Here is a 27,046-nt window from a genome sequence, read left to right as displayed (position 1 = left end):
CAGGGGAACAATTTGGATCTAGTGATTATAATCTCATTAGTTTCAAAGTAATTATGCAAAAAGATGGGTCTGGTCCGTGGGTTGAGATTCTAAATTGGAGAAAAGCCAATTTTGATGGTATCAGAAAGGATCTGGCAAGTGCAGATTGGGACTGGCTGTTTTCTGGCAAAGGTGTATTTGTTTAAATGGAAAGCATTCAAAATTTTGAGAGTGCAAAACTTGTAAGTGCCTGTCAGAATAAAATGCAAAGTAGCAAGTTTAGGGAACCTTGATTTTGAAGAGTTATTGAGGCCCCAGCTAATAAAAATGAGGAGGTGCATAGCCGGTATAAGCAGGTAGGAAAAAATGAGGTGTTTATGGGATATAACAAATGCAAGAAAACATTTAAGAAATAAATCAGGAGGGCTAAAAGAAGGAATGAAGTTGCCTTAGTAGACAAGGTGAAGGATAATCCTAAGGAATTCTATGGCTACATTAAGAGCAAAAGGACTGCAAGGGACAAAACTGATCTGGAAGATCAGAATTGTACTGCATACAAAGGACATCAGAGAGATTTAAAATGATATTTTTGCATCTGAATTTACGCAGGTTCTACAGAAGTGAGGCAAAGCAGCATCAACTTCATGGACCCAGTACAGATTACAGAGGAGAAGGCATTTGTTGCCATGAGGCAAATTAGGGTGTTCAAATCCCCAGGGCCTGACAAGCCGTTCCCTTGGACCCTGCGGGAGGCTAGTGCACAAACTGCCAGGGGCCTAGCAGAGATATTTAAATTATCCTTAGTGACAGGTGAGGTGCCACGGGATAGCATAGATTGTTCTGCTGTTTAAGAAAGGCTCTAAAAATAATCCAGGAAACTATAGGCCTGACATCAGTAGTGGGAAAATTATAGGAAAGTGTTCTAATGGACCAGATTAAGGATAGTCAGCATGGCTTTGTGTGTGATACACTATGCCTAACCAATCTTAATTACCATTTTTTAAAGGAAGTTACCAGGAACGTTGATGAAGGCAAGGCAGTGGATGTTGTCTACATGAACTTCAGCAAGGCACTTGACAAGGTCCTGCATGGGAGGTTGGTCAAGAAGATTCAGTCATTCAACATTCAAGGTGAAGTAGTAAATTGGATTAGGCGTTGGTGTTGTGGGAGAAGCCAGAGAATGGTAGTAGACAGTTGCCCCTCTGACTGGAGGCCTGTGACTAGTGGTGTGCTGCTGGGATCGGTGCTGGGTCCTTTGTTGCTTGTCATCTATAACAATGATCTGGATGATAATGTGGTTAACTGGATCAGCAAATTTGCCAATGACACCAGGACAGGGGGTGTAAAGGACAGCGAGGAAGACTATCGTGACTTGCAGTGGGATCTGGACCAGTTGGAAAAATGGACTGAAAATGGCAGATGGAATTTAATGCAGACAAGTGCAAGGTGTTGCACTTCGGTAGGGACAACCAGGGTAGGTCATACACAGTGAACAGAATGGCACAGAGGAGTGCTGTAGAACAAAGGGATCTGGGAATACAGGCCCATAATCAATTGAATGTGGAGTCACAGGTAGATAGGGTCATAAAGAAAGCTTTTGGCACATTGGCCTTCATAAATCAATGCATTGAGTACAGGAGATGGGATGTTATGTTGAAATTGTATAAAACATTGGTGATGATTAATTTGAAGAATTGTTTGCAGTTTATTCACCCTCCCACAGGAAAGATATAAATACGGTTGAATGAGTACAGAGAAAATTTACAAGGGTGTTGCTGGGGCTAGAGGACCTGAGTTCTAAGGAAAGAATAAATAGGTTAGGACCATGTCTTGGAAAGTAGTTAACTGAGAGGAAATGTGATACAGGTATACAAAATTATGAGGTGTATGGATAGGATAAAAATGGAAGCAGGCTTTTTCCACTGAGCTTGGGTGGGCTACCACTAGAGATCATGGGTTAAGAGTGAAAGCTGAAAAGTTTAAGCAGGACATGACGGGAAACTTCTTCAGGCATAGGATCATGAGAGTATGGAATGAGCTGCCAGTGCAAGTGGTGTATCCAAGCTTGATTTCAAAGTTTAACAGATGTTTGGATAAGTACATGGATGGGAGGAGTATAAAGGGCTATGGTCCGTGTGGAGGTTGATGGGGGTAGGCAGGTTACATGTTTGGTCTGGACTAGATGGGGTGAAGGGTCTGTTTCTGCGAGGTGCTATTCTATGACTCTGTGACTCTAATTCAGCTGGTCAGGACAAAATGAATGAAAGTGAATACACAGTTAACAATTAATGTTTCGTGCCAATACCCTTCTTCAGGATTGGAAAAAAAGGGGAAGATGCCAAAATGAAAAGGTGGGGGTAGGGGAAGGAGGCTAACTAGAAGATGACAGGTGGAGCCAGGTGGATGGGAAAGGTAAAAGGCTGGTGAGGAAGGAATCTGACAGGAGAGGAGAGTGTACTATAGATGAAAGGAAGAAGGAGGGGCAACAGGGAGAGGCGATAGGCAGGTGAGGAGAAGAGGTAAGAGGCCAGAGTGGGAATAGAAGAAGAGGAAAGGGGGAAGGAAAAAGAGAAGGTCTGGATGAGAGGACTGCACTAATGACTGAGGGACTGAAAACCAAATCCTGCGACAGGAAATTGAAATAGCTAAATAAGTGTTAAATGAAATGTTAGTATCTGTAATGATGGCCAAGAAATAACTAAATGGTCATGAAAGTTCATCTGATTCACCATTATCCTGAAGGGAAGGAAGCCTGTCGTCCTTAGCCAGTGGAGCTGACGTATAATCACAGACTCACAACCATGTGGTTCACACTGTGAATAACCTGACCAGCCGGATGATGAGCAGCTGGGACTGCTGATCTTTCTAGTCTGTGCTTGGAAAACATTGCTGAATGTTCCACTCTCCTCTCCTATCATATTCCTTCTTCTCCAGCCCTTTAACTTTCCTACCCACCTAGCTTCACCTATCACCATCTAGCTCGCCTCCTTTCCGTCCACCCACCTTCTTAATCTGGTGTCTTCCTCCTTCCTACTCAGTCCTAAGGATGAGTCTCAGCCCGAAATGCCAACTGTTTATTCATTTCTATAGATGCTGTCTGACCTGCTGAGCATTTTGTGTGTGTTGCTATATAAATAGTGTAATATGTCTTATTAGAAACTAGAACAGATATTTGAAAATGTCTTGCAATTTAAGTAAAAGCCATGTACAAAGGGTTGATTAATAGGACTAGGATTTCTATCTATCTCTCCATGTCTGCATTTATTTATTTACAGTTATAGCAGAATAACGTGTCCTTATAGTTTTATTCTGACAACACCTGTGACATCGCTACAGCCAAACTGTATCGGTCCGTACCATTCCAACAACTGCGTGGAGAGGGAGAGCTTGCTATAAGAGCAACAGCATGCTCTCCATATTGTACTGCCCTAGCTTGCATATCTAGGATGCAATATCCATGGTTGACCCTGACCAACAGAGGCTTCATCTCAATCCAATACTGATATGTTAGTTAGAATGTTCCATTATGGGATGGTGCTTTGATATTAGAACAATCACTTGTTTTAGGCCATTGCCATTATAATGTCCATTATAATGATTAGACAACTGTCAGTTTTATCTTCTGAGAGAGTTATCACAGCCACTTCATCTGGAAGGCTAAAAAAGGGAAAAGATGTCACTACTATTGGGTCAGGTGTAAATTGTCTCTTCATAAATATCATACACGGGACAACTGACCATCAAACAATCTGTCATCAAAAACAGAATCTTAGTAACCAATATTGCAGCACAATTTAGCCATATCGGAATTAGGCTTAATATTACTGACATCAGTAATGAAATCCCTTGTTTTGTTTTAGAATTACTGTGCAGGCATAACAAAATTACTCTTGTTAAAGTAATAATAAGCATATAGTTCATAAAAAGGAGTAGTGATTGGTGTTTGTTGTTTCAGAAACCCAATAGCAGAGGGAAAGAAGCTGTTCCTAAAATGATGACTGAATCCTCAGCTTCTCCCTGAAGGTAGCAATGACACGATGATTGTTAACTGATTTGAAAGGAATTTTTGCTTGTCATTCCATTGTCAGAATGTATGTTTAATTATTGCTCAATAATCTCTCAACCATAGTTTTATATGATTGGACACGCAAATATGGCCCTTAATAAATATCTAATTGGAATTTATTCATATTTGAAAGGTATTTCTATATTATTGAAGGTATTTGAATCCATTAATTTCAAATGCTTCCCCAGATATAATAAGCAAGCGGAAAAATGATGTTATTTATAAAGAAGACGACACAATCAGAATTGGAGCTTAGGAGACGATGGCACCTAACAGCAGCTCGTTTGCTTGCATCTTCGGAAACAGCTCTATTTCTATCTTTAATACCTTTACTTTCACTTTGAAGGCCCTGACCTGGAGTTACATGCTGACTTTGGTTCTTTGCACTGGAATGAGACCCGGTCTTTGGATCCCATGACTGGCCTCTATTCGATATACCAAGGACACAGCCTAGAGGACTAGTGCGCCTTCAGAGTTACGGGATTCCAATTCCGTGGCTCTGGAGGGAGGCAGACTCGAGATCGGTGCCTCCGCAGGAACCTGGTGTGTCATGAGAGTACATAGAGGATGGAAAGCAGCGAGCTGACTGCTGGCTGTGTGCCCGGAGACCCGAGTTCTTTGGGCACAGAGCTCGGAAAAAGTGACACAACAGACTTTTAACATCATAACTCAGTGAATTATTTTGTTATGTTTCCCCTCTCGCTGAAAAATGGGGACAACTCTTTTTCCCTTATTAGGGAGAGAGAGAGAGCCTGTAGTATGTGGAATTTCCTGGTAAATGGGTAGTCTTTGGGCTGCTGCAAATCTGTGTCTTTATTGATGCTTTGCTGCAGGCTTGAGTGCTCGGTGGGGGGTGCCAATGCTTTTTGCTGTCGGGGGAGGGGGGATCTTTGCTTTGTTGCTGCTTATGTGCAGGAGGGGGGGGGGTCTGTGGGATTCTAACATTTAACTGTCATTCATTCTTTGCCGCACTACTCTGTTTTCGTAGATGGCTGCGAAGAAAAAGAATTTCAGGGTGTATATTGTATACATTTCTCTAACATTAAATGTACCTTTGAAACCTTTGAATTAGGTTTAATATCATCGGCATATAATGTGAAATTTGTTGTTTTGCGGTTGCAGTACATTACACGAGATAATAATGTAAAAACTATACCGTACAATAAAGAGTGTTCCTGAAACATTGGGTGTGTGTCTTCAGGCTTCTGTACCTCCTTCCTAATGGTAGCAATGAAACAGCACATGTCCTGTGTGATGGGGGTCCTTAATGATTGATGCTGCCTTTTTGAGGCATCGCTCTTTGAAGCTGCCTTGGATGTTTCGAAGGCTAGTGCCCACGATGGGTTTACAACCTTATGCAGCTTTTTCCAATCCTCTCTATTGCAGACAGTGATGCAACCAGTTAGAATGCTCTCCACGGTACCTCTAAAAAATTTGCGAATGTCTTTGGTGACCTACCAAGAATTGTCAAACTCCTAATGAAATATAGCCCCTGTCGAGTCTTCTTTGTAATGTCATCAACATGTTGGGCCCAGGATAGATCCTCAGAGATGTTGACTGCTCTCTCCACTGCTGATCTCTCAATGAGGTCTAATGTCTCAACCTCTTCCTTCTGGTCCACAATCAATTCCTTGCTCTTACTGAGTTTGAGTGCAAGGATGCTTCTGCAGCATCGCTCAACTAGCTGATCTATTTTGCTCTTGTATGCCTCCTCATCGCCATAAGAGGTATGCCAGTGTTGATTGACAATGTGGAGGAGATGTTATTTCCAATCGGTACAGACAGAGGTCTCCAAGCGAGGAATTCAAGGATCCAGTTGCAGAGGAAAGTATAGAGTTCCAGGTTTTGGAGCTTGCTGATTAGAACTGAGGGTCTGATTTATGTTAAATGCTGAGCTGTAAACAATAAATCGCAAGCTGATGTAGGTACTACTATTGTCCAAGTGATTCAAAGCCAAGTGGAGAGCAAGTGAGATTGTATCCACGGTAGATATATTTTGGCAATAGGCAAATTGCAGTATGTCCAGGACTTTACTTGGGCAGGAGTTGATCCTCAAAGTTCAAAGTTCGAAGTACAATTTATTATCAGATTACATACATATCACCACATATAACCATGAGATTCCTATGGGCATGCTCAGCAAAACTATAGAACAGTAGCTGTCAACAGGATCGATAAACACCAAACTGTGCAAGTGCAAATTTTAATAAGTAGCGATAAATAATGAGAACATGAGATAACAAGGTAAAGAGTCCTTAAAATGAGATCATTGGTTGTGGGAACATCTAAAGGATGGGCAAGTGAGTGTAATTATCTCCATTTTGTTCAAAAGCCTGATGGCTGTGGAGTAGTAACCATTCTTGAACCTGGTTGTTGAGTCTAGAAACTCCTGTACTTTCTACCTGATGACAGCAGGAAGAAAGGAGCATGACCTAGGTGGTGAGGATCTTTGACGATGGATGCTGCTTTGCTACGACAACGTTTCATGTAGATGTGCTCAAAGGTTAGGAGGGCTCTACCCATCATCTACTAGGCCGAATCCACTACCTTTTATAGGATTTTTATAATTCTACCATGACCAACCCCTCAACATACTTCATCACAGTAAATCATGGGTTATGGACTATGGATCATGGAAATACATTATAGATTTGTATTTTTCCAATAAAAAAGATTTTGTCATGGTATTTTTTAATTTATTATTGGCCTTTTGAGCCATGCTGCCCCGCAATTTCCCTGACTTAACCATAGCCTAATTATGGGACAATTTACAGAGTTCAATCAACCTACCAACCGGTACATCTTTGGACCGTGGGAGGAAACCAGAGCCTTTGGAGGAAACCCACGCAGTCAAGGGGTGAATGTGCAAACTCCTTACAGGCAGCGGTGGGAATTGAACCCAAGTCACTAGTACTGTAAAGTGTTATCCCTTGTTACATTTCCTATTTTAAGCAGACAGATCAGCTTGGTAGGATTGCGTGGTAGGGCATAGGAAAAAGGATTGAAAGAGAACAGATAAGTACTGTAATATAAATTGGTTTATTTATCTATTAATTTAGCTACAGTGTGAAATAGGCCCTTCTAGCCCTTTGAGCTATGCCACCCAGCCACTCACGACAACCCCGATTTAACACTAGCCCAGTTGGGACAATTTACAATGACCAATTAACTTACCAACCGATACCCTTTGGATTGTGGGAGGAGAAAGGAGCACCCAGAGGAAACCCACATAGTCACGGGGGGGGGGGGGGGGGGGGGGGGGGAGGATACGCAGATCTTCATTGCTGCCCTAAATGCCAGGGTCATTATAGGGAAGAATTAAGAAGAAATAGTATTGCGATGTGATTCCAAAAAAATAGAAACCTTACATGGAATGCCTAGACCATTATCTCTGGGTTGTATGGGACTCCTGATAGTTGGCACTGTCTCATTGTCAACACTCACCCCCCCCCCCCACCCAACCCCATCTCCTCCCCATTCTAATTCTGAGAAGTAAAGGAGTGTCAGACAATAACAAATTGATCTCTTTATTAAAATATGCCCTCTTCTCATTGCTACCATCAAGGAGGAGCTACTGGAGTGTGAAGGCACATCTCAACATATCAAGATCAGCTTCTTCCCCTCTGCCATCAGATTTCTGAATGGCATTGAACCCATGAACACAATCTCACTAATTTTTTGGCACTACTTATTTAATTTAATGATTCTATATATATCCTTCTTACTGTAATTCACAGTTGTTACTATTATGTATTGTAATGCAGAGCTGCCACATAACAACAAATTTCATGATATATGATATTAAGCATGATTCTGACTCTGATTTTAATTCTGAAATAAGGCACAAGGCCTATTTTTGACTAGAGCTGAAGATTCCTATTTTGGGAGCACAAAGTATGCACTTTCTTAGTTATATTCCTGCTGTTTGTGTCATGCAAATGACTGCTGCAGTTTAGAAATTAAATAAATTCATAACCTATTGAACAGAACTGTTCTTTTCTGAATTAAAACACTTTTTACCTCATTCATCTTGACAACTGTGCAAACACACATCAATACGCCATTAAGGAGAGAAATGCAAATCCCTCACTGTGATTGCCCCATGTAGTGAGTCCCTGATTAGAGGTTATCCAAAGAAATGGATGCCACTCACCTACAATATATCAAGCAACATTTACTTTGCTCAACAAAATTGAATTATTTAACATCTAGCTTTGATTAAATGGCTGCCCCTTAATTCCATCCCCATTCCATAAACTGACAGGATATTGTACTGAGATTATATTTATATGAGGATGCTATTTTGTCCATCAAACATAAATGATACTGTGCCAAATGAATGAGAATCTACACAGGAATTAAAGTAAAAGGTCTAAGATATAGAAACAGAATTAGGCCATTTGGCCCATTGAGTCTGCTCTACCATTTCATCGTGGCTGATCCATTTCCCTTTTCAGCCCCAACCTCCTACCTTCTCCCCATTTCCCTTCATACCCTGACCAATCAAAACTCTTTTAACTTCTGCCTTAAATATATGTAAAAACTTGGCCTCCACAGCTGCCTGTGGCAATAAATTCCACAGATTCACCACTCTCTGGCTAAATAAATTCTTCCTCATCTGCGTTCTAAGAAGATGCCCCTCTCATCTGAGGCTGTGTCCTCTGGTCCTAGACTCCCCCACCATAGGAAACTTCCTCTCCACATCCACTTTATCAAAGCCTTTCAATATTCCATAGGTTTCAATGAGGTCACCTTTCATTCTTCTGAATTCCAGTGAGTAGAGGGCTAAGTCCATGAAACGTTCTTCACATGACAAGACTTTCAATCTTGGAATCATTTCCGTGAATCTCTCCTGAACCTTCTCTAATGTCTTAGATCAAGGCTCACAATACTCCAATTGAGGCCTCAACAATGCTTTATGAAGCTTCATCATGCATTAGATGTTAACTGATTGACAGGTCAATATATGGACTGGTGACGATTGAGAGGCAGGAATAATACCAGAGCGATTGAAAGGACAAAGATATTGGTGAGGCCTAATTTGGAGTATCATGTGCAGTTTTAGTCATGTAACTACAGGAAAGATGTAAATAAGGTTGAAAATTTACAAGGGTTTTGCCAGTCTGGAGGACCTGGGTCATATGGAAAGATTGAATAGGTTAGGACTTTATTTCTTGGAATGTAGAAGATTGAGAGGAGATTTGAAAGAGGTAAACAAAATTATGGGAGTTACAGATAGGGTAAATGCAAGCAGGCTTTTTTCACTGATGTTGAGCGGGGCTACAATCAGAGGTCATGGTTTAAGGGTGAAAGGTGAAAAGTTTAAGGTGAAAAACTTGAGGGGAAACTTCTTCATTCAGAAGTTGGTGAGAGTGCGGAATGAACTGCCAGCACAAGTGGTGCATGCAAACTCGATTTCAACACTTAAGAGATGTTTGGAGGTGTATGGACATTAGGGGTATGAAGGGCTATGGTCAGGATGCAGATCAATGGGAGTAGGTAGGTTAAATTTTCGGCCTGGATTAGATAGGTCAAAGGTCCTGTTTCCGTGCTGTGCTTTTCTATGATTCTATAAATATTTCAATGTAATGAAAGTTGAGATACTTGAACTTTATAAGTTGTGACTATACCCTGTTAAAGCTGAAAATTTGTATTCAGTTTGTCTTTATGTAATTAATGAAATTGATAAATCAACTTTTGCTCAAAAAGTACAGAACATACTATTCTTTGTATTCTGAGTAGGGATGCAATGTGTTCAGTTTACACTACTGTGCAAAACTCTTAAGCACAGATGGAGTGGGAAGCACCAGAGCAACATGCTGTAATGATCAGTAAACCAATTGTTTGGAATCAAATAACTTTGCCCAGAGACTCAGGGCTGGGTGTATCTACACCTGTGCAATTCCCCACCCTGGCACTCCTTCTCTGCCACCTGTGCCACACCCCTTCAGCAGTGCACCACCCTCCCTCGCCATTCCCAAAATCCTTTGCTCCCGCCAGATGTACAAACTTGCTGTCTGCTCCATGTTGATAAATACAGTACTGTGCAAAAGTCTTTGGCACTCTAGCTATATGTATGTGTCTAAGACTTTTACACAGTACTGTATGTCAGTAAGAAATTATTGTAAATATTCCTTGCAAATGTTTAAAAAGTTGCCAAGCCCATTCAAAATGTATTTGGATCGTAAAACAATACCAGTACTCATATTTCTTTTTTGATGTAAAACAAGACCATAAGACCATAAGATATAGAAACAGAATTAGGCCATTTGCCCCATTGAGTCTGCTCCGTACTTTATCACTTCTGATCCATTTCCCTCTTAGTCCCAATCTTCTGCCTTCTCCCTGCATCCTTCTATGCCCTGACTAATGAAGAATCTATCAACCTCTGCCTTAAATATACCCAATTACTTAGCCTCTTCTGCCATTTGTGGTAATAAATTCCACAGGTTCACCACTCTCTGGTTAAAGAAATTCTGCCTCATCTCCATACTAAAAGGATGCCTCTCTATTTTGAGGCTGTGTCCTCTGGTCTTAGGCTGCCCACAGGAATGTATTCAAACAAACATGCAGCGACACAAGAAAGATGAGGAATCATTTGGTCAAAGAGCTGAGTGTCATAAGCAAAGGCAGAAAGATTAAACTTCAAAGAAATTTCAAGGAGAGATATCTAGAGTGAAGGGGATGGGCAACTGGAAGTAGGCAAAGTGATTACAATTGGTATTTATAAGATTTGCCGTCCCAAGGTCAGAGAATGATTGTAGGGCAGAAAGGGATTGCAGAGAGCCAACAGAACCATGAGCGTTTAAAACAATGCAAGATTGCCGCATAAAAGTCAATGACATAAATAAATTGAAATACAATGATACTGGGGAACGCTGAGTCATAGTTCATGAAGTTTCAGATGACCTCATGTGAACTAGCATGGAAAATGGGAAGTAGATCAGAAAAGCCATAAGGTGGTCATGTTAGTTGTTAAGAACAGCATGGAATGGATGTGGGTGAATTAATGGAGGTGGAGGAGGACACTTTTGCTGGTTGAGTAGATATATAATCTGAAACTCATTGCAATTATTGCAGCAAAATGATAAACGAAGATCTGCAGCACTCAGCACCTTCATCACACCATAAACACTGGAGATTCTCCCAGCGCTGGAAATCCCAAGCAACACAGACTAAATGGTGGAGGAACTCAACAAGTCAGGCAGCATCTACGGAAATGAATAAACAGTTGACATTTTGGCCAAGATCCTTCTTCAGGACTGGAAAGGAAGTGGGATGACGCTACAATAAAAAGGTGGGGGAAGGGGGAGGAGGATAGCTAGAAGGTGAAACGTGAAGCCCGCCCGGTGAGTGGGGTGGTAGAGACCTGGAGAGGAAGGAGTTTAATTTGAAGAGGAGAGAGGACCATGGGAGAAAAGGAAGAAGGCGGGTTTCCAGGGAGGATGCTCTGGGCAAGTGAGAAGAGGTTAGAGGCCAGAATGGGGAATCGAAGATTAGGGAGGGGAAGGGAAGAAAAACCAAAAAAAATATTGGAAGTAGAAATCAATGTTGTCGCCTGGCCTCTGCAAAGTAGAAGGCAATCCGCCACACTACAAAAGCACCTATTTTTGCAGGGGGTTTGATGATAAGTTTAGGATTGGTGCGCTATGGTGCTGTTTTGTCTCTTTAAAGAAATACAGTGTTTTCACTCCTGCGATAGATTGTGAATTATTAATGCTTCATTATTAAGCCTATTCAACATTTCTCCAAGGCCATCCATTTATCTAATTTGCAATAAAGGTAAATACTAAACAGATGACAGAGCAAATAAAACTGTAGCAGTGAATATAGTTTTCTCCAAATTAAAAAAAAACATAATGGCTATTCCATTTTGTGTAAAATATAGTTAATAATTTTAATCAACTCATTTTAAAGCATGACATTTATAGACATGGATTGAAAATCCCTGTCTATAGATGAGAGTATTATATTGCATCTATTTTCTTCCATTGCTGTACCAAATTTGGATACTTCAACTTGTCATGTGAACTTGTGTCAACAATTTAAAACCGATTGATTTGTCTTATGATTTATGATCTGACATGTTGGTCCATGGCCTTCTCTTATGCCACAATGAAGCCACCCTCAGGGTGGAGGAGAAACATTTTATATTCTGTCTGCTTAGCCTCCAGCCTGGTAGACTGAACATTCATTACTCCTTTTGGTAATTCTGTTATTTTTGTTTTCTTTTTTCCCTCCCCCTTCCCTCTTCTTTTATTCCCCAATCTAACCTCTTACCACTTCTCCTTACCTGCCTATCAGCTCCCCCTGGTTCCCCTCCTCCTTCCCTTTCTCCTTTGGTCCACTCTCTTCTTCTATCAGATTCCTTCATCTTCAGCCCTATATCTCTCCCACCCACCTGGCTTCAGCTATCACCTTCTGGTTATTCTCATTCCCTTCCCCCAGCTTTTTATTCCGGCAACTTCCCCCTTCCTTTCCAGCCCTGATGAAGGGTCTCGGCCTGAAATGTTGACTGTTTATTCATTTCTATAGATGCTGCCTGACTGCTGAGTTTCTTTAGCATTTTAAGTGTGTTGCTCTGGATTTCCAGCATCTGCAGGATTTCTCGTGTTTTTGATTTATCTTGAATCAAGTTTGACAGATTTGAAATTACTGTCAATTTTCAGTGTCCCAATGTCAGTTTCTGAGAGTATGTACACACAAGAAAACGAATCTCAGGGTTGTATAAGGTAACATGCCTATTTTTTGATAATAAATTTACTTTGAACTTTCAACACACAACACAGATTTCTCTATAATTGGAATCATCACTGTACTGCATGTACAACCTGGTAAATTGACTGCACCTTTATGATTGCAGTTAAAGGTATATGAATTTGTCTTCGGGATCATAGAGTTATAGTGAAACATAATTGAATCCTTCAGATCTGCAAAGTTTCAATTAAGTAGTCTTGCAGTGTGAAATGCTTTGAAGCAGAAATAAGTACCATCGAGAACAGTTACAAAGTAACTGATATAAACTGTTCTGGAGAACAATAAAGGTAAGTTCTAACTCTTAATAATCATTTTATTATAAGATACAAAAGCTGACGGATTCATTAAATTGGGGTGCAAAAATGTCTGTTAGAACAGAGATGGGTGAAAAATCAGAACATTCAGTAACTAAACTATAAAATACTTGGTAACTGATTTCAAGTGTCATTACTTGAAGCAGATTATTTTTCAAACTGCAGAATTTATATTATCCATACAGCCTAAGAATAATTTCCAGCAGACCTTTAGTTCTCCTGAACATTAGTTTAAACAGCAACTTCCTTAATGTCTGGTATGTACAGTGTTTAGCATTTGGTGCAACGTTGTGAATATTATACTAAACATTGTAGACGGTAACGTACGCGGAAATTCTTGCATGTTTTACTAAAATCATGGGAACTAGGAAGCCATAAGAGAGATGTACGCCATGACATATTGATGTAGAAAGCAAGAATAGACACCCTGCTGCTTAACTACTTGAAATTGAGTTTGTCCTGTGCTGGTGCCGGTGGGGGGGATGCTGGAAAAAAACTCTACGCAGATGCATGGCAATCAGTATTAGTAACAAACTAAGGATGAACAAATAAACTGTGCCATTAGCTTAAATAATTGTCAGAAACGATAGTGACAATACTCTGATGCTTGAAACGCAGCAGCTGCTGTTGGCCAGGTTTGCCGAGAAAAGAGGGCAAAAGTTGTAATTCATAAGCTCAAAAACACAAAAACAATTATGCACAGGTTAGTGTCTTAATTATGCAAAATATGGAATTAGATTTTATATTAATGAGAAATAAGAACTATTTAATTAGATTTTTAAAAAAACCCATAAGACCATAAGGTAGAGGAGCAGAATTAGTCTATTTGGCTCATTGAATCTGCTCTGCCATTTCATCAAGGCTGATCCATTTCCCTCTCTGTCCTAATTTCCTGCCATTTCCCCATATCCCTTCATGCCCAGACTAATCAAGAATCTATCAAGTTCTGCCTTAAATATACCCACTGATTTGGCCTCCACAGCCATCTGTGGTAACAAATTCCACAGATTCACCACTCTCTGGCTAAAAAAAAACTGCTCCTCACCTCAGTTCCAAATGGACGTCCCTCTACTCTGAAGCTGTGCCCCCTGGTCTTAGACTCTCCCACCATACAAAACATCCTCTCCATTTCCATTCTACTGAGGCCTTTCAATGTTTGATAGGTTTCAGTGAGATCCCCGTCATTCTTCTGACTTCCAGTGAGTACTGTCCCAGAGCCATCAACACTCCTCATACGCTAAGCCTTTTAATCCCAAAATCATTTCCTGAACCTCCTTTGAACTCTCTCCAATGTTAGCACATCCTTTCTTCGATAAGATTCCTAAATCTGCTCACAATACTCCCAGTGAGGCCTGGCCTGAGCTTAATAAACCTTTAATATTGCATCCTTACTTTTATATTCTAATCCTCACAAAATGAATGCTAACATTGCATTTGTCTTCCTCACCACTGACTCAACCAGCAAATTAACCTTTAGGGAATCCTGCAAGAGGGCTCCCAAGTCCCTTTGTGCCCTGGGTTTTTGAATTTTTTTTCCATTTAGAAAACGGCCTATGCTTTTATTTCTTCTACTGACGTGTATGGCCATACACTTCCAGACACTGTATTCCTTCTGCTGCTTCTTTGCCCATTCTCCTAAACTGTCTAAGTCCTCTGTAGTCTCTCTTTTCCTCAGAACTACCTGCCCCTCAACCTATCTTTGTGTCATCTGCAAACTTGACTACAAAGTCATCAATCGCCATCCGTTTGTGATAGTTGAAGCCAGGTGGGTGGGAAAGGTCAAGGGCTGAAGAAGAAAGACTCTTGAGTTGAGAGGAGCGGAGTGGAGATTACAGCGGGATCAAGAAAAATGCCTGGTCAGTGTAGACTCCTTTTCCAGGCTGTCATCTTTTCTATTCTTTGACTGTTCAGCGAAGCACAGAGAAAGCTGGTGGGTGTGCGTTTATAAATTCATATGCTTGTTGTTAACTGAAACAATATTTGTCAGTTAGTATAGATTCACTTAGTGTCTAACTAAGCATTATTGTTGAATGTTAATATCTGTGACACTGTATGTCCATTGATTCACATTCCTAATGGTCCTGTTTGACTTTCACTACTGGCAGACACATTACTTCAGTCACTACATGAGCTGCAGATCTTGCTCATCACATATCCTACAGTGTCAGTTGACAACAGGAGGTTTACAGTTTGAGCATTATCCAACTAGCTGGCTGAATCTTGGTTTTGACAACTCACTGAATATTTTAAATTTGACTGCTAAGGATATCCTCTGGTGCCGTGGTTATTACATGGATTTCTCACAAGGCAGTGATGTTTTAAATGATTGTTAAGGTCTACAGAAGAACAGAACAAACAGAATATTCCTGCAGCTGAATCATCCTGATACTATTCTGAACCGTCTCGAAATTGTTAATTTTTTGAGATGAGCACAATGTAGAGGAGTAGGAAAATGCCAAATCCTTAAATGACAGAAATAAAGTGAAACTGTTTAAAATATAAGTTTCTCATGCAAAGCTGATTAAATATCTTAATTTTACAAGATCCTTTGGGACATCTGGGTGGCAGGGTGGAGATTTGCCGCTACCAAAAGAGGTATAAGACGCTCCTTTAGGGTGGCACTGTAGTGCAGTGGTCGGCTCAATGTTTTACAGTGTAGGCAATCTTGGTTCAATTCCCACCGCTGCCTGTAAGTAGTTTGTATGTTCTCCCTGTGACTGTGATGCTTTCGTCCAGGTGCTCTGACTTCCTCCCACTGTTCAAGGATGCACTGGTTGGTAGATTAGTTGGTCATTGCAAATTGTCCCATGATTGGACTAGGATTAAATCAGGTGTCTGCTGGGTGGTGTGGTTCGAAGGGCCAGATGGGCCTCTTTCACGCTGTATCTTCACTTTGCTAGCCTGCAGACCACCCTTGGGCAAGTTGTAGCACCTGCTTAGATCCCCCAATCAAGGTCATGTGACCACCGATGTCAGGTGGTGGATGGTCGTAAGAGCAGCTGGTACATATAACAACTCCTGGTTATGCAATCGCCAACGTCAGGCAGATAATCTCCGAAGTGTATTGATAATGGTTGGTAATATTGATAATGTCTCTACAACCGTCTTGTAGAGACACTGCCCAGAAGAAGGGAATGGCAAACCATTTCTGTGGAAAAACTTTCCAAGACCACCTTTGCCCATGTCATACAACACGGCACATATTGATGATGATGAATGAGACATTGGAAACAATATAAGCAAAGAAATAAGCAATTTGAGGTCAGGTCATTAGTGAAGCAGTGATTGGAAAAATACAAGACTTCAATTTTGTGTGTATCGCTTTAAAAATGATCATCCTCAGAAAGATTATTTATCTTCCACCAATTGCGACCAAAAGAACTTGAACTACCATCGAGGGAGATTTTTTTTGAGTGTCTCATATACTGTAGAGTTAAAGAATACATTTAAAATGATATATTGCATCTGACACTGATGAGTCAAGAGTCACAAGAAGATATGTCAGTGCTGGGTTAAGACAGGTATGTCCACTGGCAGACTTTCTAAATCCCTGAAGATTTTTACTTGTGTTCTGAGTGTCACACTGTCTCCCTAAGCACATTTCCTCAATGTCGTGACAAGCATGTCATCTAACCAGGTGTTGCACAGTACTGGAGAGATGACACACCCTTGGGGAACCTCTTTGGTAAACTTCCATTTGCTGAATTCTTAATAATTTTAAAATAGGTAATGTAAAAAAGGAGAGTATTCGGGAGCACCTGAGCTAGTCTCCACTTCAAAAGTGTGGTGGGTGGAGAAACATCTCTACCAAAGGAGGTGTAAGGCACTCCTTCTCTTTGCTAGGCTGCAGGACACCCTTAAGCAAGATGCAGCACTCACTTAACCCCCTCCCCACCGGTCAAGGTCACGTGAAGCCATGGGAGCAGCTGTTCTGCACAGTATTGTATGTCTCTCTATTTTTCAACACTTTCCGAAAATCTTAATTTCCTTTTTTTATTTCCCCACTCCTAATATTCTTCCCAGTGTTGCTGATTGGAATTCTTCTGGCTTGTCTCGTTGTATTGCATTAATTGGATAAAGAGGCATAGCATGTGTAATTAAATGCGGGCAGTACTCTTTCATACAATATATATACTGAATATGCATTAAAATCCTGTATCACAGATGCATAATTAATTGAATTCAAACGTATAAATTATAAAGCAGAGCGATACTAAAACATAATCAAATTAGAAGCCTAGTTGGAAGTAGTTGTCTCAGATTAACCATTTTTCTTTAAGAGCATGGAGAACTCATTCTGTTTGAGAGCTACTTGTGAAAACTTTAGGATGACTTAAGGCAATAAGGCCCTTAAGTGTTAGAGTTAGGGTGAGTGTTATCCTATCGGTATTTCAAACAGCTATTCACTCTTCTCATAAAGTGATGACATAATGGTATGGCTAACGTAAGACTGCTTCACAACTCCAGACAACTGCATTCTGCCCTGATCTCCTGTGCTGTAAATTGTCCCAGATGTGTTGGCAAGTGACAACTTCCAGGGAGAATTTGATGATAATGTGTGGGAATAAAATGGGTTCAGGAAATCTTTAGTGTAAATGGGTGAATAATAAGATCATTAGATATAAGAGCAGAATTAGGCCATTTGGGTAAATATACCCAATGCCTTGGCCTGCACAGCCACCTGTGACAATGAATTCCACAGATTCCCCACCTTCTGGCTAAAGAAATTCCTCCTCATCTCCATTCCTAATGGACGCCCCTCTATTCTGAGGCTGTGTCCTCTGGTCTTAGGTTCCCCCACCACAGGAAACAACCTCTCCACATCCACTCTATCAAGGCCTTTCACCATTTGTGAAGTTTCAATGAGGATCCCCCGCTGCTCCATCCCCTTCTTAATTATCTATCAGTTGGAAAGAAATACAATTATTTCCTTTCTCACTGTTAGGTTACAGATTAAAAATTAAATTCCCTCAAACCAATGCAGGTTACGACAGGTGCTGCAATTCACCTCATCATTTAAAACCCTGTTGCAACTGCATTTGCCATAGGCATGTTCTTGTCAATGGCTTAAAGCACATTTAAATTTCTTTGTTAATTCCATGAAGCAAAACATAAGACTATCATAGCATAATGCAAATAAATACTATTATTTGCCATTGGGATAGGTGGAATAGCAGTCAATCATTGAGATTTGTTTGGAAGAGTTGAAGGCATGTGCAACATGGCATTATTCCAGTGGAATGCAGAGCCTTCTCAGGTAAAGCAAATCTAGCATGCAGCACCTTAAAGCACTGAGGATGGTGGGTTTGTCAGAGTGTACAGTGATCACTGTTCTCCCTGATGTGTGTGCATGTAAACTTCTTTTGCTACTAGTGCACAAAGGTATTTAAACTATTTACAAAAGGTTGTCACCCTCTACCATTTTGGCCTGTTAAGTTATTTAGAGTATTCTTTAATAACATGAAATGATTGATATTATTACATGCTGTCATATAGTATTTGAGAAATAAGATTCATTGTTGTGTGTTATTTTATTTCTGTTAAACAATTACTCCACTTAAAAATTCAGTGCGCACATGTTGTCACTGGGCAAACAACTGCACAGCGCAAGATTTTTGTGCACGGGTCATTACAAATTGGAGGGAACATTGACTGTGATTAGCTTTGAATTTTTCTAGCAGTTAAAATGAGAGGAGATCTTTCTTTTAGTGATATATAATTCTGGTTTGACACCCATTGAATTATTGCTGCATCATTTGCTGAAATCTAAGTTGTTAAATTACCATTTCTCTTATGAGTTCAGTTAAATAGTTTAATTCTTCTGTAAAGAATTCCTTTCTGCATACATTGATAAATAATAACCATCCATTAGAAATAAGCCTCTGCTATCTGCAATCCATTTGCAGGGGGAGCTCTGACTTGTCATCTTCCCAGGTGAATATACACACTTTTAAAATTAGAAACGCTTAATTTGGCAGTTTTGACACAGGTTCCATTTTCTCCCCAGAATCACACTGTTGATTATTCATGAATAATCTTCAAAAGGAACAGTGCCTGCCATTTACTAATGGAAAAAACTGAAATGCTCCAATGAAATATTAACAAGATATCCAAATGCAACAGGTATATGAAAAAGAGCTCAAAATAGTTTGTTTGCTACGTGCCATGTTGTATGACATGGGCCATCATGACGGCGGAGAGAAGGAATTCCTTACAATGCTTACATTTTGGTCATGATGTACGCCCACCTCACCACCCAACATCATATTTCAGATGTTGTTAAATAGCTTCCCAGATGAATACATCTCTGACACTGCATTTAACTATTTTCCATTATACATACATTAAGCACAAAAATTTGGATGGAAATTCTTTTGGATGCCTAACATCTCTTGAACAAACAAATTTCATGATATATGTGAGTGATGATAAACCTGATTCTGATACGGGTTTCTATTGTGGACTGAGAGTGGGAAGGGGGCAGGGAGAGGGGAATCATGGTTGAGAAAAGAGTAAGGGACAGAGAAGGGAGAAGGAAGTATAATTGTAATGATCAATAAACCGATTGTTTGGAATGAAATGATCTTCCCTGGTGACTCAGGGCTGAGGGAGCCTGCAACCCCACGGCCCCACATCGCCCAGCCTCTGGCATTCCTTCTCTGCCACCTGTCCCACACCCCTCTTGCAGCACTCCACACCTACCATTCCCAATTTGCTTTGCTCCTGCTGGATTTACAAAATCGCTCCCAACTCCACATTGACAAATTGAGTCACAAACAAGAGAAAATCTGCAGATGCTGGAAATCCAAGCAACACACACAAAATGTTGGAGGAACTCAGCAGGCCAGGCTATGGAAAAAAGTACCAAGTGGACTTGATAGCTTATTATCCTTCAAATAGCTTCAGGTTTACTTCCACTTAAAAATTCAGTGTGCACATGTTGTTGTCACAGGGCAGACAATTGCACAGCACAAGATTTTTGCGGACACTAGTCATTACAAATTAGAGGGAACATTGACATGAAGGGAGTTCATTTGAAATGGAAGAAGGAAATGGACTTTTTTCCATAGATGGTACCTGGCCTGCTGAGTTCCTCCAGCATTTTGTGTGTGCTGCTTGACAAATACAGGGCTGTGCAAAAGTCTTAGGCTCCCTAGCTATGCATATAAGCCTCAGATCCTTACACAGAACTGTACCTGTATTAGGAAATTTTGTTTATTAAAGGAATATGTACAGTTATCGCTGAAAGCAAACAAGCAGATACGGCAAGGAATTAAGAAGGTCCTTGTAGATGTGATCATTGTTGGTGAGGACTTTACCTGTGATGGTCTGGGCTGTATCCACTAACTTTCATATGCTTTTCCATACAAGGGCATTGCTGTTTCCATACCAAGCTTTGATACAACCACCAGTATGCTCTCCACTGTGCATCTATAGAAGTTTGGCAAAATTTTTTATCATTCAACCAGTGATGTCTTGCTACAACTCTACAAAACCTTGTGAGACAGCACTAGGAATAATATGTGTAGCTTTGGTCAAGAAGGAATATACAGTATTGTGCAAAATTCTTAGGCGCCAATATATAGCCAGGGTGCCTAAGACTTTTTCACAGTACTGTATTTGTCAATGTGAAGTGGGGAGTGAGTTTTTAAATCTGGACGGAGCAAAGGTTATTGGGAATGGTAAGGGTGGAATGCCGTGGGAGGGGTTTGGGACGGGTGGCAGAGATGGAGTGCCACGGGCGGAAGAGTGGCACAGGTGCAGACACACCCAGCCCTGAGGCAACAGGTAATGTAATTTAATTCCAAACATTTGGTTTAGTGATCATTACAAAATGTCCCTCTGGTACCTCCCTCTCCCTTCCCCTTCTATCAACCATGATTCCCCTCTCCCTGAGCCTTTCCCACTCTCAGTCCACAATAGAAACCATATCAGAATCAGGCTTAACATCACTCACATATGCCATGAAATTTGTTTTTTATGTGGCAGCAGTACAGTGCAAAACATAAAATTACTACAGTACTGTGCAAGAGTCTTAGTCACCCTAGCTATATATATGTGTCTAAAACGTTTGCATAGGGCTATACTTGCCATTCAGGGACTGCAGTGAAGCTTCACCCAAATGATTTCTAGGATATCATGACTGCTGTAGAGAGACTTGGTTTATCAGACCTGCATGTATAAGAGTTAAGAAGAACGACACTGTATCTCTTTGAAATAGTCAAAATTCTGACACCATTAAACAGATCAGATGCTGGGAGGATGTTTCCCTGCCTGAAGGCTCTCAAATTGAGTCCCAGTCTCAGGATATGGGATAGGAATTTTATGACTAATATGAGGGGAAATTTCTTCTTTCTGGATGTGGAGAACCTTTGAATTTCTGTCACAAAAGACCGTGGAGAACAAGAAGCTGAATATATTGTATTTAAGAGGGAGATAGATAGGTTTCTAGACACAAAAGGCATCAATCAATATCTTGTGAGAGAAAATATCCTGTTGTTATAATGAATTATCTTCAAAGTTCAAAGTAAATGTGTTATTGAAGTAGATACTGTATATGTCACCATACGCAACCCTGCATTTATTTTCTTCAGGGCATACTCAAATAATCCAATAACCATAATAGAATTAATGAAAGACCGCACCAACACGGTGGATAACCAGTGTGCAAAAGACAACAAAAGAAAGAAAATAAATAACAGTAATAATACAATCCATAATAACTGTCCATATATAATAACACAGAATAAACAAACTAGAACAACTTACTTGATAGGTATAGCCATTCCAAACACACATTAATGCAGAAATCAGTAAGTGAAGAACACCAGAAATATGATGAATTAAAAGAGGAAATTGAAAGGCTTTGGAACATGAACAGGATATACATTGTCCCAATTGGAATGTCTACACCTGGTGTCATCACAAAGTCACTACACAATATTGTTATACAATTCCGGCTGCACAGCAATATCTATATAAATCTTTAGAAAGCCATAACACTAAACACCATTAGAATGGTCCAAAAGTTCTTGGCAATAGAGAAATGAATGTACTTGGTTACGCCTGCACCTGAGGTTTACCAGCCTGAGCTGAGAAAAAATGTTTATAAATAGTAATAATAATAAATAAGCAATAAATATCAAGAACATGAGATGAAGAATCCTTGAAAGTGAGTCTATAGGTTGTCAGAACAGTTCAGGGAAGTTGAGTAAAGTTATCCCCTTCAGTTCAAGAGCCTGATGGTTGAGGCATAATAACTGTTCCTGAACTGCACCTTAGTTTCAAATGGTTGTTGTTACGCATCTAGTGTGGTAGAGTAGTGGGTAGTGCTTGTTGCTTTCACTTTCAGCTTCCACCGCTGGCCAACAGTCTCATGAAAAGGAGAGCTGAATGCATAGCCTCTCCATCAGCAAGCCTCAAATAGTGCCTCCTCACTGGCGACACACAGAAAATGAACTGCTTTTCAACTCAGGCAGAACTACAGAGGACAGGAGGAAGTGTGGCCCATGCACACGTAGTATGCAGGCCCACTGGCATATAGACACACCCTGGTGCTCATGAACCAAACCTCCAGCTATGGGTAAATAGCCCCACTGCCTTGTGGGAAGCCTCAGGAGAGATGAAGTCTATGGGAGTACCCAGACAGAAATCCTTCCAGCAGCTTCTGCAGCCAAGCTAGTGCCAAACATATTACTTCATAGCTTTCCTTTGGACTACACTGGTGAGGCCAGGAGGGGGATCTTGATGACTGGGCATCCCAGAATCTCCATACCTTCCACCCAGGCTTGTGCCCTGGAGAGGTCACTTAATCAATCACCCTTCGAGACCTTGCAACCTAGTGATGGGTTTGGTGGAAAGGGAATTAGACGTTACTTTCAACTCTGAAGTCAGTCAGAAACTCTTGAAGTAAGGTGCAGCAAAGAGGTTCAGAGTGGTTAAGTTGTTATGGCAGCTCCAGTAAAAGCTCCCAGATCCTTTTATCCAGTGTTGCAGTACCTGTACAGCAATGGCCTGTCAGAGAACTCTTGTAACCCACATGAGATGAAAGCTCTTCCAGAAAAATAATTTCCATAACTAGAGAAAAATTCTATTTGAAAAGAACAAGTAGAAACTTATATCCAGGAGGCTGCAGTAATGGGACAGTGCTATAAGACAGAGCTGTAATGAGACAGTACTGAAATGAGACCATGCTGTAACGAGAGAGTGCCTTAATGGGGCAGTGCCATAATGGAACAGTGCTGTAATGGGACAGTGCTATAATAAGACAGTGCCATAATAGGACAGAGCTGTAATGAGACAGTACTGAAATGAGACCATGCTGTAACGAGAGAGTGCCTTAATGGGGCGGTGCCATAATGGAACAGTGCTGTAATGAGACAGTGCTGTAATGGGACAGTGGAGCAAGGGAACAAAGGAACTAAACAGGACCATGGCATGTAGTTTATTGAGCCTTTTTTTGCGTTCTGTAAGATCTGATTCCTTAGGCTTGTTCTCCAACCAAAGGAAATATGCTCTTTCCTCTATTTTTATTTATTTTGCCCTTCCAGCCCTTTGAGTCATACTGACCCAGCATCCCCAACAACCCCGATTTAACCCTAACCTAATCACGGGACTATTTACAATGACCAGTATAGGAGTGAGTGGAAACCCATGCATTCTACTGGGAGGACGTACAGAGACTCCTTACAGAACGGCATAGGAATTGAACTCAAAGCTCTGGAATGCCCCGAGCTATAATAATGTCACTCTAATTGCTACACTACCGTGGCTCTCGTGACTTTATCAGTTCCATCGGAGCCTTGTGAAGTTTTCATTCTATATTCCATGCAGATCCTACTTTGTTTATGTAATTTTACTATCTTTGATTTACATCTTGTGATCCAGGGCTGTAGTAAACAATTTGCCGTCAATGTTATGAATTCTACTGCAACTAACAGTCCCTTTTGATGATCTTTATCAAATGCCTTCTAAGTATTGACAGAACTAATATTCATTGACATTCCTGCATCCACTATCTTCATCACGTCCTTGGAAGGTAATCAGGATGGACTGATTTTAGTGACATTCTAGAAGCCATCACAGTTTAATTATTCCCTCCAAACAGCAGAATCACCAGCAAGCACATGACTCATATCCAGAATCAGAATCAGGTTGAATATCTCTGGCATATGTCACAAAATTTGTTGTTTTGCAGTAACAGTGTACTGTAATTCAGTACTGTTCAAAACTCTTAGGTACACACACACACACACACACACACACACACACACACACACACACACACACACACACACACACACACACACACACACACACACACACACACACACACACACACACACACACACACACAGTGCCTAAGATATTTGCACAGTACTGTATTTGTCAATGTGGAGCAGAGAGTAAGTTTGTAAATCTGACGGGAGCAAAGGTAATGGTAAGGGTGTGGGACAGGTGGCAGAGAAGGAGTGCCAAGGATGGGGAGTGGTGTGGGTACAGACACACCCAGCTCTGAGACACCAGGAAGGTCATTTAATTCCAAACAATTGGTTTATTGATCATTACAGAACGTCTCTGGTGCAAGGCACCCTAGCTACATATACAGTATGTATGCAACTAATACTTCTACACAGTATTGTACGTTATGAAATTTGTTGTGTTGCAGCAACAGTACATTGTAATATATAATAATAAGACTATGAATCACAATAAGTATATACTGTATAAAAAGTAAATTAAGTGAATAGAGCAAATGAGAGGGCAAATACTGAGGTAGTATTCATGGATTTATCGTCCATTCAGAATTCATATGACGGAGGGGAAGAAGCTGTTCCTGAATCGTTCAGGCTCCTGTACCTCCTTCTTGATGGTAGCAATGAGATGAGAGCATGTCCTGGGTGATGGGGCATATGCTTAATGATGGATGCCATCTTTTTGAGGCATCACCTTTTGAAAGCTTGCTCAGTGTATTCTTCTCGCTGTTGAATGCATTAACAATGCCATGTCCTACATCTATCCTGGGTTATCCATATACTGTACACATAGTAACTACAAGAGTAGGGCAGAGATAGGATATGCTGTGAACATGATTTAACTGTTGACGCCCTGAAACCTATCCATTATCTGCAAATCATTATACAGGGTAATCCATGATGGAATAGTATGTCACTGGATGAGTGCATTTTCAAAATGATCGATGCCATCTGGAGGCAAAGCAACCCGTGTGATTGGCATCCCATGTACCACCTTAAACATTTGTTTCACTGACACCCTGTGCACTCATTCTGTTGTGACTGTGACTAAGTCACTGGAAAAACTGGTAGATATGAAAAGTCTTTATTTATCATGACAAGCAGACATTCACCTGGAAACCCTCTGAAACTCAGAGTAGATCATGTTTTTACACTCCTAAGAACAAAGATAACAACAGGTGATTCAATGCAATTTCAAAAGTTACAATGTTAGCATTTACCTCCATTCCTTGTGCCTGACAAATGGATTCATTGAAGTATATATTTATTGCAGGAGCACATTATAACTGATATAACATCTCTGAATGTTCAAATGCCTTTGTTGGGACAAAGTAATTCACATGGATGGTCTCAGCACGGAGAACTCAGGCAGGAATTGTGTTGAGGACCTAATACAGACCAGAAACTGCTCATCAAAAAAAGCTGAAAATGCTTAATCACAAAGTAAAAACAAACTAATTGCTCGAAGGGCAGAACAAAAGTGTTTAATGTACTTAGCTGGTATCTGGGTTGCCAATATACGCATGCCCGTAACAAATTGACTTATGTTTCGTTGACGTACACAGTAATGTCATGTCATGTCAGCTTATATCTTTTGAGTAGCCAGCCTCCTGCTTCAGCCCATTTTTCCATAGACAGTGCTGTTTGGTTACAGATATCCTTTTAATTTCAAAACTGATTACTGCTTGTATTTTACTTTTCAGCAGGTTTCTTGAAGACTGGTTCAAGTTTGAATCAATGGCCTCTACTCCGGTTCCATAACCTGAAAGATGTCTCAAGTCCAACAATCACTTTACGCCTTCCTCCTACCACTGGTGCCTATTGACCGTACGATGAAAAAGTGGACTGATTTTACTCATGAGACAACAGCATCCAAATCTGTGACCTGTATGACTGAGAGGAATGAGGCTTTAGACAGATGGGAACATGCCTGCCTACATGCATCCTGTCCTGGACATATGCTGGGGGTCCTTCTTCACCTCTGGCTTCAAACACTAGAACTCCTCACTCATCTGTACCTTGTGTGAGTACCTTGACTACAGTGGTGTGAGACCATCAGCTTCTAAGGGATAATGACTTTGCTAACAACAGATGCCCAGAAATCTATGAATAAATCAATGAATTATTGATAACACGGCCCCTTGATCGACTCCATTGCTTCTCTCCGACTGAGGTGTCGAGCAAGACTGGTGTTGATGAGGACAAGAGCAGATGACAGGTTGGGCGTTCGGCACCATCTGCCTGTGCTTGACCAGTCTTCTTCTCCCTCTCATTAGCTGATGTCGGAGGGAAGTGCATGGATCCCAAGACACCTGGATTGATTGATGAGGCTATGGATTCGCTTGGAGGGACTTTGAGGTTCATATTGCATGTGTTCCTCGATTCTGGTTACTTTTTTTTTGCTGTTTTGGAACAGGTTGATTAAGGCGATTGATGCGGTCTGGGGCACTTCAGCAAAGAATGCCGCCTGAAGCGGGCTAGCAGCATGGCGCTGGACTGAACTAAGCTGAGTACCACTGGAATCCTGGTTTGATGGTGGATATTCTACGCGCTGTTTGCTCACTTTTTGACATTTGCTCAGTTTGCTCTTTCTTCTTGCATATTGGGTGTTTGATGTTTCCTTGAACAGGTTCCATGCTGTTTCTTTGTTTCATGGCTTCCCTAGGGAGGATAAA

General features: G+C 40.8%; 1 long non-coding RNA gene across 1 annotated transcript; it reads left to right on the top strand.

Annotated features, from left to right (window-relative positions):
* The first annotated feature begins 991 nt into the window (after nucleotides 1-991).
* Nucleotides 992-27,046, top strand: LOC140739009 (uncharacterized). The gene is made up of 3 exons (XR_012101532.1): nucleotides 992-1,109; nucleotides 3,935-4,002; nucleotides 26,075-27,046. It is a non-coding gene; the product is annotated as an uncharacterized lncRNA (long non-coding RNA).

This window comes from Hemitrygon akajei, chromosome 14 (genome assembly GCF_048418815.1).
Source record: "Hemitrygon akajei chromosome 14, sHemAka1.3, whole genome shotgun sequence".
NCBI lineage: Eukaryota > Metazoa > Chordata > Chondrichthyes > Myliobatiformes > Dasyatidae > Hemitrygon > Hemitrygon akajei.
This window is presented reverse-complemented; position numbering and strand designations above follow the sequence as displayed.